General features: G+C 35.8%; 1 pseudogene; it reads left to right on the top strand.

Moving 5' to 3' along the window:
• Positions 1-19,869, top strand: part of LOC121330708 — a 45,347-nt pseudogene that overhangs the window by 8,442 nt on the left and 17,036 nt on the right.

Raw genomic sequence — 19,869 nt, 5'->3', positions numbered from 1 at the left:
CACATTAGATTTTTGTGCAGCCCCTTTGCCTAGCTTTATGTTAAAATGATTTTCAGACTGAGACCGGTAACAAAAATTATAGATTATAAACTCTCTTTAGAGAACACATTTTGTGAATTAGGGTCCACCGTCTTAAATGACAGTTAAAACGTTATTTTATTAACATAAAGAAGTAGTGGTGGAAAACCCCTTTACCCGCTGTATACTAAGTTTAACATAGGCATTACCAGTACTCGAGTTGCCGCTAAGCTGATGCTGTAAATGCATTTATTTAAAAAATAATGTATTCCTAAAGAATACTGACTAAAATGCCACTTTCTTCACTGCTTCTGATAAGATACTGTATTTAACAACAAAATGCAATATACATCTATGAAAATAAAATTGGTCCTCAAAAGTCTCGTGGCTGGGATGTTGCAAATAGAACTGAGGGTGACGTAATCTTATTGGTTACGCGGTGTTGAGGAGAGCGCCCTGGAGGATGCACAGAGACATTTACGACCAAAACGAAAGAATGTCATTGCCCGTGAAAGTCAAACAAAACGACCATCTATTTGCATTTCATTGATTGCACAATTCAAAATCTATTCTGAACTTTACACTGCTTTTTGTTATATATTGCCTTTTTATGTATTTATTTTCAGGAGTTTGTTATCACGAACAGTAGTTATCAAATGTTTAGTTGGTTAAACCTTTTTTTTTTTTTTTTTTTTTTTTATACGATGTATAAGAAAACATCATTGACTGATGTTTTCTTTTGACGAAGTAAGTATTACTATTGGAGAAGATGGTTGATTGATAAAGCGAGGTGCCTCCTCTTCCTCCCAGGTTATAGGTTTCGAGATTTGCTTCTTAGAGACCAAGGCTGGCAGAACGACGACAGGTGAGTTTAAAATGTCGAATAAACAGAGTAAACGCGATCGTTCTTGGCAGAGCAACAGGAACAGTCGGTGATACACCTGCCTTTCTTGCTGTAGTTGTGAAGGTGAAAGGCATTTGTTATTTTTTGTTTCAAATGATTATGAAGGAGACACGAACATGACATAACATATATGTATTCTGTCTACTAATTTCACAGCAGGTATTAAACAATTACAGCTCCAATAACGAATACCAAAGTGGCAGCAGTTCTAAAAAGTCTGTACATTATAAATGTACTATGTTTACTTACCTCTGTGTAAACATTACAGATGAAGTTGATTCCATCCTACAGACATCTGAGACAGCCTATGCCTCACTGTAAAACACAAGCTCTCCACGAACAGGGGTGAAAAGTGGTATTTGGGTTCTTTTGTTTCTATTTGGAACCCCTGCATCTGAGAATATAATACAGTCATGGTGTTATTATTTTATTTAATTTATTTATTTTTTGCTGTATGGTTTTGTACAAATAATATATATGATAGTGGGTTTGAGAGGTCTCTTCTGATTGCGTTATCTTTTACATTAGTTTTGAAAAATCAAGTAGAACAAACACTTTTTTAGGAGCTATGGACTTTTTCATGCATGTTAAAGTTGAAGCACTACTTTGAGTGTTTATTTGTGAGTATGCTGTGTCAGTAAGTGGGTGAGCATAGGAGGAGCACTTATCACTAAAGAAACTGCTGTAAGTAAACCCTAATTATTATGTTTATGATGATTTCAGATCCACAACCCCTAGGATACTGTACATTTTTTCTGTGAATCTTTTTCCATCACCAATGAATGTTTCATAATTTCCTAAATAATCAGAGTAATCACAGAAATGGAATATTCTGTTTAACTAGGATAGGAGTACTGATAAAGTCAATGAGTTGCTCACGCAGTGTATTGATTTGTATACCCTATAGTTTTTCTAGCTGATTGAACAAAACAAAACTGTCAAAATTGTTGTGTGCACCTGAGAAGCATCTATATATTTTCTATTTGCTTTGAAGGCCAGTCTGTGGCACCATGAAAGCTTGTGCATCTGGATTTGTAACTGCATATTGTTTGGCATTTACTATTTGCCACCACTATTTGTTATTTTCGTTTTCCATTTCTGTTACAACTCTGTAGATCAAAAGCTCACTGGCAAACTGCCAAATATACTTCAGAGCATATTGATGAAACTGTACCATCTGTGGAAGTTTAAAAAGAGCTGAACCTCCCATCTAGAACAAAAAGAAATCCAGAACCTTTAGAACACCTCCACACAGCAGTTGGATCATTTAAGATGGGCTCTTTGGGTGATTGCTGGCTTTCACTGTGCAACTCCTAAATGCACATTGAAATATGCCTTTAGCAGTCATTTGATCTGTCACAGTATAAAATATTGAGAAATGCTTTCAGTATTTTCAAAAATAACACAGCTTATGAATATATGATATCAAACGGAATGAAACATAGCTAGATGTATTTTACTTTCTTTGATCTTTCAAAATCTTAATTGAAGACATGAAGAATAAAATCCCTAACATTCTTACTACAGATTATGTACTACATGATTGCCTTACTATTTTATCAACCTGCACTTCACCTGTTGAATACCAAGTCAAAAATTAAACGTGCGCTTGTTTTGAGTCAGATGAAAGTACAAATGAAAGGGGAGCTGTTCTCATTAAACCCAATTAAACAACGATCTGTGTCAAATATTTAATTGCGTTTTGTGTCCCAATCTCAGTTTCCTTCTTCACAGCAGGGCATTCATAAATTAAACATTTAAGAAACAATAACTATATAATTGACTGAGATAGATTAAGTGCATCTATGATGGCAGAAGGAAAGAGATTTTTAAAAAGGCAAAATTTAGCTACATGATGACAGTTTCACAGGAAATGATTGTTTATTTATTTATTTATGTTAAACTACATTAAGCTTTTATCTAGGCAGAAAGCTAGAATGAACATTTCCATTACAGATATATAATTATACTTTTCAGACCAGATCTTCGAGCTATGTTTTCTAACCTATGTTTTCATAGTTTTAAGAAGCTCATTATGTGTCCTCCTGAAGAAAGAAGACATCTTTAAATGGAACTACACTAACGAAGGCTATACCTATGTGTGCAATATGAATAAAACATTACAAATTGAATGAAGAACATGTGCTTGCTGGTAGAATGATAGAGTACTGCCATAGATACTGTGTGGTAGTTAAATATTCCTGTCATATAGAATTAAGATTTTCCATTAAAAAAATCCTCCTTTTTTGTACTTTTATGTGTGTTATGGAAACTACCACTGAGTTAAAGCAAACAATAAACAATGCTACACATTAATACATGGGTAATGCTGAAAATGTATAAGTTGAATATATGTTTTAGAGATATTTTCTTTCACGATTACCCCCAAAGAGTGTAGCTAAATGTCATTCTGATGGATGTTGTTTTATGTGTCATTTTAGTGGACTGTATAAGTAAAGCACACACAATAAACTATTAGCACGATTACAACATGCTGTTGAAGAACAGCTTGTGCAATTGGTCGCCACATATCGACAACGACCCACAGCACACAGCCAAAGCTACACTGGAGTGGCTGAGGAACAAAAAGATAAATGTCCTAGAGTGGCCCAGTCAGAGCCCCGACCTAAATCCAGTCGAAAATTTGTGACTTGAAGATTGCTGTCCATTAATGCTCCCCAAGGAACTTGACAGAGCTTGAACAGTTTTGTAAAGAAGAATGATCAAATATTGCCAAATCTAGGTGTGCAAAGTTGGTAGAGACCTATCCCAACAGACTCACAGCTGTAATTGCTGCCAAAGGTGCTTCCACCAAGTTTTAACTCGGGGGTGGAGACTTATCCAATTATGATCTTTCAGTTTTGTATTTTTAATATATAATTTTTTTCTCAATAAATAACTTTTTTCCCCTTAACAGTGTGGGGTATGGTGTGTAGATAAGTGGAAAAAAATCCTCATTTAAATGCATGAAACTCTTTGAGGCACTGACACAACAAAATGTGAAACAAGTTCAAAGAAGAAATTCCTTCGCTTGTGACATGCCTGCTCATGTATTTAGAAATAAAAGTCACAACTATTAACTTGCCTGTATGAAGCTATTATGTGGATTTTGGGATAATTATTAATTTTGCATAAAAACTAAAACAAAGAAGGTTTGTAGTAAGTGTTCAACTGCCAACAGTTTTTCATTACAGACACCAAATATATTCATCTAAGTTAACAACAACACTATTACAAAATTATTGCATGAATCAAAACTGGTTTATGGATAAACTCTTAACACATTGTTATGGTTAAAGTCAGATAGGAAACTTATCCCCAACTGTAAATCTCTGTCTGCTTAATTTTAAACTATTTTCTGCAGCCAGCCCAAGTACTATCCCTGTCCAAGGTACTAATTCAGCTTCTGTTAAGTTTGTCCCGGTGTAGCTATCTGTGGTTCTGAACCTACAGTTGAACACTGGCAAATTATTTAAATGTAATATCTTTATTTTATATAGCGCCTTTCATAGTGGATCACCATCACAATGAGTTTTACAGGCGTAGGCTGTGAACTCTGCATTATGGAGCACAAGGAAGTTAAGTGACTTGCTCAGGGTCACACAGTGAGTCAGTCAGTGGCACAGGTTACAAGCCCTGGACTTTAACCACTGGACCACACTGCCTCCTAAAGGCTATTATTCAGACTATATTTTGCTTTTTGTGCTGTTTCAGCCTATCCTGACTTGAAAAAAATGGATGCCCCTTACAAGTCTTACAAGTCATGATTGATGTTCAGCTTGGTTGCTAAGATTACCAATAACCCTTGTCCCCCCCCTCCCGTAGGTGGTGCTTTCTAACCTTGTGACCCTGCCTCATCCATCAAAGTTTGTCTCTCAATCTGTCTCAAACTATGTTGCTAAAATAAATAAATACAAATTTAATCAGGGCGGAATTCTATATGGGCATCAACTGAGTACTACCAAAGTGTGAGTCATGTAATCAAATGTCTCTTAGGAGACACTGCAATTGCAGTGGCTGCTCGGAGATAGATGTACAATTGTTAAGTCTTCTCTGAGTCCCTCAATTAAAGTGCTCCAGAAATCAAAGGAATATTTCTTAAATGAATGTACATTCATTTCTTGTTCTGAACATGTATAAAACACAACTCTGCTTGCTAGGAATGTATTATTTCTTTGCTTATCCACCACATACAATTCACTTGATAATGAAAACCACACTCCTTTTATATATATATATTTTTCCTTTGCACAGAATACAAAATGTTACACAATGTTGCATTTACTTTGCATTGTGTTTTCTATATTTTCTATTCAACCCCAGACTTGTTACCCTCTATCTATATTTTCTATTCAACCCCAGACTTGTTACCCTCTATGGGTGCAAGAGAGCACAAGAGAGGCTCAGCTGAAGCTGTACTGGTTGGTACTATTGCCTAACCGCTGATCTCTTAACTGGTGTCCTAGATATAGATTTACTGACTATTTTTTTTTTTAAAAAAAGGGTTAATGCATTTTTATTTTTCACACTTAAAAAAAAAAAAAAAAAAAAAAGTAAATGCAGGTTTTCAAAATCTTATACAGCACAGTCTGGGTGTACTCATTTTGAAGTATGGTTAAGCATAACAGTACACAGTAATGTTCTGAGCATGTACAAAACCTGTTATACACAGTTGTTACTTGATATGCTTCAAAATAACACATCTCTGATGTACCGTGTATTCTCAACATTCTTATTAATATCCATAACCATAATTCTTCCAGTTGTTGTTTGTATGTATGAACAAACATCCAAGGTAGATTGTGAGTTATTTTAAAGGTGTAAACATATTAAAAATGTAATATTTTATGTAGCAGTTACATAGTGCCTGCCCCATCTCCACATGTTGGCATAAATTTTGGGGTGTGGTATCATTAACATATTCGCCGAAGCGATTCTGATGACAGCACAATGGGGTTTCCAGATAGACAATTGAACACTGCGTCAAGACCTGATGAAACCAGGTTTCTTTAGTGGCGCAATCAGGAACTTTAACAACTGAACACACTATAAAAAGCAAAGCAGTCCTAAGTAGCAACTGCATGCTCTTGGACTGACACAGAAAGAGGAAATCAAAGAAAGAAAAATATTATTCATAAATTAATAATTAACAAATATAGGAATAAAAAAAAAATATCCAATTTTGCAGATACAATGGAATACTACATTTATTTTCATGAGGACTGTAGCAGATTATTTTCATGGCAATTATTACAAGTGAAAATATTTACATACAGTATATGGAGAGCAGCATAACAGGAGCGTATATTTTACCTGAAAGAAAGTCTCAGTTCTTGTAGTGCATATGCCCTCTGAATGTTGTCTGTCAATGTAAAATATTCAGTTTATTTAAATTTAGTATAGCAAATAAAGATAAAATAATCGAGAAAGTGTTTGCTGTCAATGGCAGTACAGTAACCACAATATGGTAGAAATCAAACAGCTGCATGCAGTCTGATTAGTTTCTGCAACTTTAAGCATATCACAGTAACAACACAGGCACGTTGCATCTCTTCTAAAGCCAGGAGGAGGCTTTCACTTTATGAGCACAGGCTGTGAACAAGTAACTGAACGTGACTCAGCTGCTGCTACTGGTAGACAGATCAGGGAGGTTAGTAAGTATGCCTCTACCTCGTCTATTAATATAGCAATCTCCTGTGTCATGAAGCAGTCCTAAATTGAGCTGTTTTTCCTTGCTCTGGGCTACTGCCGCCCGACACGATCGCCACTTCTACATTCAAAACGGAGCCTTAAAAAGATTGTTGCCTGGCCTGATTGGATAGCAGATTTCCCGACCTACACAGCATTGATTTGCTGGGCGCTGTTACTGCGCCCCTAAACGCGCTTTGGAGAAGCCACGTCCTGCGGGGCGGACGCGTTTGAATTTAACCACTGCGTCTGTAATTGCATTCGTTTCATCAGAATCGAGCCCTAACTGTGGTGATAATAACTATATTATTTGGTTATTTTCTTAAACTAATCTATATAATACAATGCTTGGTTTACATTCCGTCAGAACCTTATACATTTGTATTAATTAACTACAGAATGCTGTTATAAACCTCACAGATCCTCTCAGCCAATCAATGGAGGACAACGAAGCCACTGTAAATGGCCTCATAGCTTTATACCCTTGAAACTCATAAGGTACTTTCAAACAGCCAAAACCAATGCACACACACACAAAAAATCATATCCAAAACCACCTTAGGCTCCTGTTTATAAGAAGGCATGCCAGAGGCATTAATGCAAGGAATTGTCATTTGCAATTTGATGTCCCAGCAGTCTTTCTTCCTTTGAAACACTGAGTGTTAATTAAATTATAAATGTACCATTTTAAACAGATGTCAGTTTAAAAACCTTTTTCAACATTAGTTGCAACAATAAACTTGTATTGAATTGTAATTTTAAAGCATATGTATTATTCATACACTGCATTTTACTTTAAAAGAAAAAGAAAACCCTTGATTAGACAAGGATGTTTAGAATAGCTATACAACCCCCGTTGTCATGGAAACCAGTGCTGTCACTGTGGCATCCCAGCCTTTTGTAATACAAAATACCACTGGCATAATAGAAGTTGATATGCAAATTAGCACATACCCTAACCGTTAAAACATTTCTGCTCATGTTATGCTGATTTGTATTACTTTAGAGTTAAGATTAGGGTTATTTGTATTACATTAGTGGTTCAATGTTCTAGAACCTATACCAGATGAAACACATGGTTTCCCTTTGATTTTTCAGTTTCTTCTATACAAGCCTCTTATTACCTTCAATTATGCCAACCCTAATTTCTTTTCACAAGGCACAATGTGATTCTTCTGAATCTCAGATTGATTTATTGCTTTAGCTCTGACTGCCCTAATAACCCATTGTTTGTCCCGAGCAGGGACCTGGAGTTCCAGTTGATGACGCTTACTGGTAAATCTGATTTCACAGCAATATTCTTGTGAACCATAAAGTAACACTATTGTTCAATTGAAATATTACTTTTTTTTAATATTAAGATTACGGTGTGTGGGTTTTGAATGTGTACAGTATTTTGGTTTCAGGTTTTGTTTTTAACATTATTTCTAGATAATTCTCTCAGCTTCAAGGTCATTAACAGTCTTATTGTTAATGGACGAACAATGTAACACATGAAGGACTTGTTTCACAGATGCCTTGTTTCCTAGAGGTGATACAAGAGTTAGACTTAAACTACCATATTGAAGGAAGGTGCAACATTTATACATGATACATGTCAGGAACAGAAATTGCATAATGCATTCATCAGACATTTGTTCTACATATTAATGTAAAGTTAATATGTAAAGTGTAAATAAATACATAAATATGTAAATGTAAAGTTTCAAATGCTTCTACTCAAGTGTTTAAATTGTGTTTCAGGGTGCAGGTGGAATTCTATGTAAATGAAAATACCTTCAAAGAGAGACTGAAGCTATTTGTTTTTACCCTGTAATGCTTTGGAGTGTAGACTTACCTGATGCTACTAAAACAAGTGCAATATTAATATGTACACTAATGTATAGGCAACATTTTAATTTTTTTCCACAAACTGAAAAACATTTTTCAAAACTTTAATAGGCTGTATATTTCTTTACAGGTGTAAGAATACATCTGTTTAATTCTTAAGTTACTAAGCTGCCTTTTGTACATATTCTGTGTCCTGGATGACCCTACAAAAGGAAATGCTTGGTAAAAGACATACACAATTACACTGTTACTGTGCTCAGCTCATTTAAAACATTGTCAGTCACTGAAAACATCACGAAAAGGCAAAGACAGTAAAACAGTTCAACAAGGATGGCGTCGACTAATAAAGTAATACTATTCACTGGTGTTAAACTGGACCCAAAATATAACAAGTTAGTAATTGTATCTTTCCATAAGTATAATTATATTCTGAAGAAAATATAGATACATATTTTGTATACTGATAGTGTGGAGGTGGAATCATTTAGTGAAGTGTGAAGTGTGGCTATTACCACTTAATGGAACAAAATGTATTATATATATGTGGCAGTCTGTTGATGGGGGAAAATCAATTTAGCCACTTAAACTTTGCTATTTAACAAAAAATAATACAACTGGATTCCTCAAGCTTGTTGACAGTACACATTTATAGTTTTAAAATAATGAATTACAGTATGATATAATTAGACTGATATAGGTACAAACTAAAATTGTTATATACATATATATATATATATATATATATATATATATATATATATATATATATATATATATATATATATATATATTAGAAAAAATACAATATCACTTTCAAGCAATTGTGTGCATAAGTGTTTTTTTTTTTGTTGTATCTATTTTTAAAGCTGGGGTTGTTCCAATCAAAACCACACAACGATTGATTGGTAAGTTGAAATTGTATTTCCATCTTTTTCAATATAATGTACATGTAACCTACTATGAACTATATTCCTTAAAAAAAACAACAACAAAAAAAAACAGTGTTTTAAAGCAAATACTAAAAGACGAATGGATTTGCAATACCAGTACTGTATAGGTTTTTTAAACCACTTTAAAGCCACTCTGGAGTTTTGAAGGCTTCTTGTGGGTTTTCTGATTTTTGTACAAGGTCATCTGTTATCTGGGTGTAATAATAATAATAATAATAATAATAATAATAATAATAATAATAATAATAATCTTTATTGATTATATGATCAGAAACATGATCCTGCTACATCCATAAAAGTAACCAACAAGTGAGAAAAGCCGAATTGTCTGTCTCAGAATGGTTGTAAGCATCATAAAATATTAAGGGGAAAAATAAACTTTCCATATTGGTTGTTTGGTATAACTTAATTGTCAATTATTTTTGCAAAAAAAACCCATCATTATGCTTTTTTTAAGAATACCTTTGAGTAGTTTATTTTCAAAATTAAAGTCAAAGATATACCTATACCATGGAAGACTCTTTTTTTGCAAAAAAGAAAAATAAATAATCTAAGATTCTTCAAATATTACTATCTCCACAAAAACCCCTAATGTGTCCCCTAAGTCCCTTCTCATCAGGTTGTATTGGAAATAACATGCTTCCATCAACTTGGTTCATTGGTCTCCGTTTCAATTTTGGTCACAATGGAAAAGGTCATAAGGTGTCAGTGAGACAAGTCAAGCGTGTTATAGCAAAGCCTTCTCTGGGTTTACTGCAGGATTAGTGGGTGACTTTTCATTTTTCCTGTTGAGTGGGCCAGATGAAATAGCATTCAAGGTGTAATATTCTGTAGGTGGCTTAATAACAGCACATGTTGACAAAGTATAAAAGTCATTAATACAAAAAGACAATTTCATACTTTAATCTAGACAAATCTCTGATAGCCCAGAAAATAGCCTGTGGAGTTATTTTATTGCAAGACATTTGCAATACAGTGCCAGAAAATTCTTAGCAAAGTGTGTTCACAATGTTGTGCAATAAGATTTCAGTTCACTTACAATTAGTAAAACTGCAACAGATCTTGTACATCAGCTTTACTGCACCAACATTCATGCAATCTGTTTATAAATAACAGTTGTGTTAGAAAAACAAAACAACAATTGTGTTAGAAAAACAAAGCTGCTGATATAGCGCACTGTGCAAAGCAATCTTAACATTTTTGTCATAACAGTAAGTTATTAATGAGACCATAAAAAATGGTTTGTAATAATATTTATGATTAAGGCATTTTTTATATGATTGAGCTAACTTAGTAAAGCAAATTCACGAACAGGGGCTTCTTTGGTGACATACTATTAATACTGTGTATTTATGGTGCTAAAATAACTTTGGCTGGGAGGTGTGTTTTCTGTTTGGGAGTTTGCTTTATGTTGGAGAGGTTTTTTTTTGTTTGGGAGAAAGAAGTGTCTTGTTTGAAGACCTGGAACCTGACCATTTACTTTTGTAAGTTCACTTATTACACTATGTAACACAATTTTTGTTCCTGGGTAGTAAGTGTTATTTCCTAATTGCTTATGCCTCAAAAGTATAGAAAATGGCTATTCCTCACAAACTTTGCTTTTGTGACCAGGACAGTGATATTTCAAAATATCACTAATTCCAATGGGAAAATGGGCAAATGTGTGTCTTTTCGTTCATAGTCAGAAAAAAAAAAACAACATATGAATCCAAATTAACATGTATTTATACTAAAGTAATACAAAAATGACTACAAAAGATTTAGAAGTGAGTAGTTTTTTGAGATTTATGATTATAAATAATTATTATATTTTTTCATAACAGTAAGTGGGGGTTCTTGGTGCTGAGAATTCCATATTTTTAGCTCTAGTCAGATCATGCTCTTTGCTGACCATTACTTAATGCTTTGAAGCCAAAAATAGCATTAGAAGAAACCTTATATCCTGAGGTATTATTTCTGCTTCTTGCTTTGGCTGGCTTGCTGTGTTTTGTTTCGTCTGTTTGTGCAATATATCTAGACATGTCTATAGGCCTGTTTAGTTAAATTACATTAAAATAATCAAATTTCAATTACAAACAAGAGAGAAAAAGATGTTCTAGCATTACCCTCATCAAATTGCAATTATACATTAAGATATAATGGTATTCCAAAGGCCAGGCAACATTCATTTTATAGTTGTTTACTAAATGCAGAAGACATCGTGTTTTTGTCAGCATTTTTCTACTTTTTCTTGGCAAGTGATACCACATGAATATTTCTTCAAATGGCTTCCTACCATCCTAACCATGAATAACAATTACAAGTGATTGTCATCACTGAACACTAATCTACTTTTAATCAGGAAGGGACTGAAAAGAAATGTTAAGAAAATCAACGTCAAATATTAGACTTGGTAAGAGCACCCAGGCTTTGTACAGTTTATCAAATGACAACTATGTGTCACTCAGGTCTGCCTTACACCAGAGGTTATGCTAAGCAACATTACTCTCTAGTACAAGTATATGTGTAAGCTATGGTATCTGAGGGTTATATGGTTTATCTAACCTAACCACATGTAAGATGGCATTTGATTCAGTATTGTAATGTTGTTTTCTACAGGTATTTAGTAAGCCTAATACGGCACAAGTAAAGTTAAGACTACATGGTTTTCTGTAGCCCTTTTCTGTATCCATTTCAGAACAAAGGAAATATGCATTGTTCATGAAAATCATTCTTTACCTATTTTCAATTTCATTATTACAGCCTCCCCTCTTTGACTACTTGCCTATCTGCTGTTGTCGTTATCAATCAGATGACTCCTTCAAAACCCCACTTTTGTTGCGATTCAAAATGCAGTCTGCTTGTCTCCATTACGTCTGTGTAATTAAGTGACTTGCCAGTCAGGATTTCAACCTTTTTGCCATTTATTGAAGTATATCTGTTATAATGGATTTTCTGTTTTAACCCTTGCATAAAACGTAAACGTTTGACACAAGTCGTGTTTGTTTAGAATGACCTTCACGGAGCCATCCAGCGGACGCAGTCTGCCATGTTTAATCAGCTTTTTATACAGATTTCCACTCTTTGTGTCATCTTTACCTGATGAGTTGCTATCAAATATAATTCCTTGACTGCAGTAGGCTTGAAAGTGCCTCTGCCTTGGATTACACGTGTTGAGTCGGATATGCTAATGTTTAACGAGTACGTAACGGGGTTCCGACAAATATAGCGTTATACATCCCCACATGTTGCTACACTGTTTAAATAATATACCTGAAATTTCTATTTCCTTTGTTAACTGACAACTTTTTAGACTTTAAAGTCTACTTAAACTCTTTTCAACGTGTCCGCTCTAGTGCACTGTCCTCTAAATCACTGTAGGAAGAACTATTAAAAAACAAAATAAAACAAGTGCTCTGGCCTTTGTTCCGTCCCATATCATGGATTGCTATTGCTGTTTTACCTGTTTGATAATGTGGGCAATAACCCTTACACTATCAGTGTACTAGAACTGCCATTTTAAAAAAAAAAAAAAAACTTTTGAAGCAGACTTTAAAGTTATAAGTGTAAAAAGTTGTCTTAACAATGAAAAGAAATTACAGGTACATAATTTAAACAGTTGTAGCAACACATGGGGATGTGTAACGCTATATTTTTAGGCGCTCCGCTAGAGAAAGAAGCAACAGATTGGATATTTTTTCTAACAATTTATTTTTTGTGTATGTTCTTTATTTTACATTAACTTTCTACTCTAAATTCAAGGGAATTCACTCTCAATGAACAATTTTTTTTTTTATTTACAGAAGATTTCCTAAAAAACAGACCTATTGCAAGCCAGACAGTTTTTTCCTGTTAAAAAGGAAAATTTAGGGGGGGGGGGATCTCTAGATCATTAGGAGCCATTAGGCATATGCATGTCCTGTGAAGGGCACAATAGAAATGCCTTGCTGATATTATAGCTAAAGTGTTAAAGCCCCTACTGGTTGTCAGAATAGATTGAGATCTATTACATTTTCTTTCCCACTGGGCTTCTTTGACTTGACATGTCTCCCAAGATAAGTGTCTTTGATTAAACTGACAGAATATCAAAGAAGAAAACCGCTAATCTATTTATTTTTTGGGCAACTTCTGTTAATATTCTGGATTGAAATTTGACTTGCATGTTTTTGATTTCATAGAAATCACAATGTATGTGATTACGGTTGTGTTTACCTTAGTGACCAAATTTTATCAACAGATCCTGCGTTTCTTTAGGATTAATAATTTGATACTGACTTGTAAGATCTACCCATCCTGAAATTACAGCCTGGGTGAAATCCATCCAGGACAAATATGAAATTAAGCAACCCCACCTGTTGTAATACTATGTGAAAACTTTAAATGTTTGTGACAGAGACAGAATGATTCTTGGTGACATCTCCCTTCCAACCTGTGAGGACGCAGTATAAAGGGAACAGAGTGCCCTGGACCGGATGGCCTGACAATTCATTCCCAGGGTTAGATGGAAGTCGGCCATCTAGAAAGGGGGCACAGCTGTGGTACATTAAGTCATCGCTCCAGAGGGAAAGTGATATGGCAACCGTGGATTGGAGGAGAAACGGAGCATTCGCTAACCAAGGGTGTGTGACTAAAGGTACAAAAGGGGACAAGGCTAGGTGATCTGTTCCTTTGTAACGGTTAAGAGAGAACTGCTGAAGGACAAATGTAAAATTACAGTGAGTGTTTTATTTGTTTTGTGTCTAAAAATTTGTTTGTTATTAGACTACTAACACGATCTGGAGCTGTTGCTACAGGCCAGCACAAAAAACAGACAACACTGTACCACTAAATTGTTTTACACCACGAGAAACAATAATCACTCTGGACTTGTGAACGTGTGTGTTCTACTTTGTTATTTATGAACTATGTCTTATTTCGGGGCTGCAACCCAGTGTTTTGGAATTGCTGTATATTGCCTGGGATTATTTGTGCTAACCAGACCAGGATTACAAATAAACATTGTTTGGACCGTGGACTTTGCTGTTTGTCTTCTGTTTTGTAATTGCATCACCACTACACCTGTGCACTGCAAACCACTGTGCCACAATGTTGTATTTACGGTTAAGTGTACGGTTTTAAATTGAAATAATAATGCCTTTAATTTGTACTGTAGTTGGTGAGTTAAATAATCCTGGGTTATACAACACAAACTATCACTTGCTGCCAACTGTAATTCACATCGGTCTTCACACTTGTTGCATGAACTAATGTTTATTTAAATGCATTCGTCAAGTTCAGCAGATCTCATTTTACTGAATAATTCATTTTGATTTTGATATCTGTTGCAAATAATGTTTATATTAACATTGTCATTATACTGTAAAATCAAATTATTGCAATTGTTTTCCTGTCCTGCTTATTATGCCTAATACAGCTCTGTATATACACTAACACATTACCTTTGACACGTTAGTTAGACACATTGCTTACAATCGAGCCAAAAACAAAACAGATACTGAAAGGGCCAAATAAGATTATATTTCTTTATTTTATCTGAGTGCATGCAGGGAGTTTACAGAACACGACAAATCTTGAAGCACTACAGAGCTTTAGTTGAAAACAGTAACCAACAGATGCAAAGTACCTGAGTTTCATTTTTTTCCCCATTATAGCAACAACTGGTTATGTCTCACAGTTATGAAATTGAGCAGCTAAGAGTGCAGATAAATACTTTACATTGATGCTTGATGAGACTGGAGACCCTTAGTTTTTTTTTAATGGTTCATTTAAATAAAATTTGTCAGATTTAAAAGGATTGAAAATGTGTGCCTATAGAACTGTATTAACAACCTGATTAGTAACAAACAGAACAGATAGGATGATGAGATAAATACTTGTTCCAAAACCCCTAACTTTTTTTTTAATACTGCTTTACTAACCTAATACAATGTACATAGGATTATAGAAGGGACCTTCCACAAATCTCAGAAGTCATTATGCAGAATTCTTACAGTATACATATCTTTCAAACTTGTTCAGCAGTGTATTGAATTTAAACAATTATTATCTGGGTAGCTTCCTAGATATAATTAAAACATGACTCCAGTAATGTTGGAACACAATTTACATTTCATATGTTATTATCCAGTATATGGCAATTAGTTAAATGCACTCTTATGCTGTAAATTAGTATTTAAATCAATTCTGGACACACTGAGCTTGCTATCAGTTTAACATCGTTGCAACTTCCTGAAGTTAATACCCTATCAGAAATCAATCAACTGTGTCAGATAACTGAAGTGTAACACACATTACCTAAACACCTAACAAGAGAAATTGAATGGTAGTGATTCAAAATAAATAGTAACTGCTATATATGGGCTGTAACTAGGATGACTAGATAGTGAAAAAATGAGAAACTTCCAGTTGGTGAGGGGAGAAAAGAAACCTTGTGAGCTACTGCACAATGCAAGCGACGCAAACTGTGGATCATTCTTCTGTAGATAGGATTTTTTTTTTTTATTTCTTCGCCGCCTTGTGTGCGTTGAACAAAAACGTAAGCAGTTAACTTTCTTGTTTACTATACATGCCAACAGTCTCTATATGGTCGGGACAGTCCTGATTTCCTAGCAAATGTCCCAATGCATAGGAAGAAAATTCTGATATTTATCCATAGAAAAAAAAATATTCTGCACAGTAGAGTTAGTGAAAACCACTCGCTGTGTTCTTTGTGCACCTGACACATCTGCTGATCACTAACTTATACAAAGTTATTCATTATGCTTCAATGCTTCATTATGTCTTGTTACTGTCATGTTGAGTGCGGGGTACGTCTATTATATGATAATGTGCGTTTTTTGTGTATAACTCCTCCCATGTGTATGACCCACCCCCCTCCCGAAGACAAGTGTCCCACTGAATAGTTTCCAAATGTTGCAAGTATGGTTTGCTGTTCAGATAACAACAATGTTTTAATCAGCCTATCAGTGCATCTGTACTGGCTTCTCTGTTACCTGCTGTACTGTATGTAGCAGGTGGGACAAAGTCATTGCTGCATTGTTTTGATTTTTAAGTTGCTAAAATCTAGTTTTCAGCATTTGACGTAAAATACCAAAAATGGACGGCAAGCACAGTATATTTCAGGTGAGGATCGTGTCAAGACATTTCCCAAAGAAACTGTACATGCAGATGGAGTTAATTGTTTAGCACATCTTTTAATACGACAGAGAAAATGCGATCAATTGCTATAATCACACATTAAACAAAAGGCTACTACAGAGGCTGCTGAACAGAATGTAAAACAAACAACAGCTTTCAGAAAGCAAACTGGAAAGTCAGCGCAGATGAAAAAGTATTCCTGTGTCGGTTGTACCCAGCTGAAATCAACACTACAGGTACAATCAAGCACAGCTACCTTGGCTCAAACAACCTGAGGTTTACTTTTTAAACGCAGTTAGAATTTTAGCCCCGAATAGGCAAGTTTTCTTTGTTTTGACTCTGTACTGATAAAATAAATTCCTGGATGGGACAAATAACATGACAACGAACGTGCTGCATATATGGACTTCATTAAAGAATGCCAGAAAGTCAAAAGGAACTGTTTCTAATTGATGTCCACATTTGTATAACTTGGCAAAGCTTTGCCTTACACTTCCAACCAATTCAGTGGATGCAGATGTGCAGTCTCAAGTATGGGCAAATCCACACCAGACAGAGAATGTCGACGGCAACTGTTCGGAGATTAACAAATGACAGCACTCAGTTTTAGTAAGGAAGCAAGTACCACTATGTTTAGGCTTTTATTGTGCTCTGGAGTATTAGGTGTATTTAATGTTTAAACAGGTCCACGAAATGTCAAATCCTAATTATAATCCTAATTGGACTACTTGACCATGGGCATATGATTGAATTTTTTTTTTCCCCCCACTGCGTTCGGTACTTGCCCTTTTTTGCTTTTTAGTGACAGGTAATAGAAAGTTATATTTAAAATGGCTGTAGTAAAGGTGTCTACTTTGGATTCAACAGTTTTTCACTAGACAGGAGCAAGGGCTGAATGGAGTAAGAACCTCAGGAACTGAAATCGGAGAGGAGTGCTTTATGAGTTAAAAAGAGGCCAGGCTTTCCACTTAGCTAGTGGACAGATGAACAGATTGGCCTCCAAGGCTGGGACGCAAGCGTTACTTCACCCACAGGGGAACCGAAAATAGGATAGCAGACAAATCAAAGTTATGAAGAGAAGTCCAAGTTCTCCCCGGCTTACAAGGGTCACCTGTGCTGATGGAGGTTGACATGGTCTTCAAGCAGAGCTTCGATATGCTTGCAAGGAGACTGGAACGCTGGAAAAGAGAAAATAAATAACATGCAGAGAGAGCCAGGGATCTCCCCCCCGTCTCAGAGAGACACCTCCGAGGAGTCGAGACCGAATGGCTGGGCTCCAGAGGGGAAGACGGATAAAGTGGGCAGAGAATGGGAAAACTGAAAAGATTTTGCTGGTGGTCCCCTCGGCAGGGCCTCTAAGTTTGTGACGTTAGACAGTTGAAGAAGTGGCGCAGCCTAGTGGAGGAAGGGAGAATGGAGGAAATGAAAAAGCAACACAGAATAAGGGCGTGACTTGGGGGTTAAATAAACATTGGAAGATATTTTGTTGGCAGGATGTAACTCGGGAGGAGCCCTAGCCCTTCCCCCCCACCCCCACAGAACCACAGGTTACATAAGAAGACTTATTTGGTTTTTATTCTATTGGCTTTGGCAGAAAGAATTTTCTGTAAAATTGTTTATCAGCAAAACAAACTAACATACCCTTGACAAGAGACGACAAATCAATAACCCTATCACTCTGGTAACTAAGATTTGCATGTGGTGTAATTTTAATCCTGAGTGTGTAGGTCTGTGCAAAGATCATATTGACATGGCAATGGTTTTACATTTTCTGCTGTAGTCTTGGTAGGCTCACTAGATTCACAAAGGTTGATTAAACATGTTTTTTGTTATTTTTGTTTGTTTGTTTTATTTGATTTTATTTTGTTGTAATGCATAATTCACCCTGTAGGTCCTACGATTATTATTCCTGTGGAGAATAACACCAATGATTGTTTTTTATTTGACCTTGTGATGACATTCTTTTTTTCATCCAGTGTTGTATCCTACATTCCCAATAGGGCAGTCTGGTTGATATAATCATAGAGAAATCTGTGTTGATCCATAGAACAATCCCAATTCAATTTCACTTGAACTGCATTGTTCATCTTCAACAGAAGCAATTTGTGCCAGCTATTCTCTTTAGCTGGGCCTATACACCAATAACTGCTAGCACTATACTAGTACTAATCTTAGTTCACTGCTGTTGGTTGTTTTTCAGTGTTCTTGGTTTCTACACAAAAGGACTAGTCTGTGATGCATCCTTGCATATATAAAGAATCATCTTGCACATTACACTTTAATCTGTTGTAATGCTTTCAAATCAATCATCTAATGATATCTGAAAAGGTTTTACCCTGGGATATCATTGAACCTTTGAACCATCCTTTTGTTTTCAAAGTAATTAGCTTATGGTACGTATAGTGCAATTTTTTTTTTTTTTATCTCTTAGCTGTCTTATTTCAAACATCCCTGTGGCAGGCTGGCGAGTGGATGGAGGCCCAGAGACAGTCTGTAGTTCAAAAAAATAACTTTTATAAATAAACACAAAAATGAAAGGGCACAAGGGCCAAAACAAAGCAATTTAAACACAAATAAAGCAAAAATACACTCACAAAAATAAAGGTTTCCAGGCTGGGCAATGCCTTCACTGGAACCAACACACCAACACACCAACACACCAACACACCAACACACCAACACACCAACACACCAACACACCAACACACCAACACACCAACACACCAACACACCAACACACCAACACACCAACACACACACACACACACACACACCAACACACAACACACCTTCACTCAACCTGCTTCCTCAGCTCCCTCCCTCCTAATGAGAAGCAGAGGCCTCCTTTTATGTCAGGTGGCTGGGCGCTGATTGATCGTTAATTAAACTAATCATCTAATCAACCCCAGCCACCTGAACACAATGAACCAAGGCAGGTAGGGGAATTTAACCCCATCCCTGCCAATTTCTAAAGAGCAGAGCTGTGCTCTGCCACAATCCCCTTAATCCTGTTTCTTTTCGGCATATGTGGGATTCAGCACTTCGAGCGGTCAGGAAACAACTTAAGCTTGTTTGACTCCCTGTACTTCTGCATCATCACCTTCTCCACAGTTGGGTTCGGGGACGTCACTCCCAAGATCTGGCCTTCAAAGTTATTGGTGGTTATTATGATCTGTGTTGCTATTGTAGTATTACCCATTCAGGAAAGATGTGTGGGGAGATTTGCTAAACTGTTGCACCATGGTGTTTGCTAGCAGAGGGAACTAACTTGTCTATGAACCTTTGCATATCTAATACTTACTGCAGGGGAGTCCAAAGTTGGTCCTTCCACTCCTGGTCTTTGCTCAAACCCAGTTCTAAATT

The sequence above is a fragment of the Polyodon spathula genome, chromosome 18, assembly GCF_017654505.1.
Source record: "Polyodon spathula isolate WHYD16114869_AA chromosome 18, ASM1765450v1, whole genome shotgun sequence".
NCBI lineage: Eukaryota > Metazoa > Chordata > Actinopteri > Acipenseriformes > Polyodontidae > Polyodon > Polyodon spathula.
Note: the sequence above shows the minus strand (reverse complement) of the source record. Positions and strands in the feature narration are given on the sequence as shown.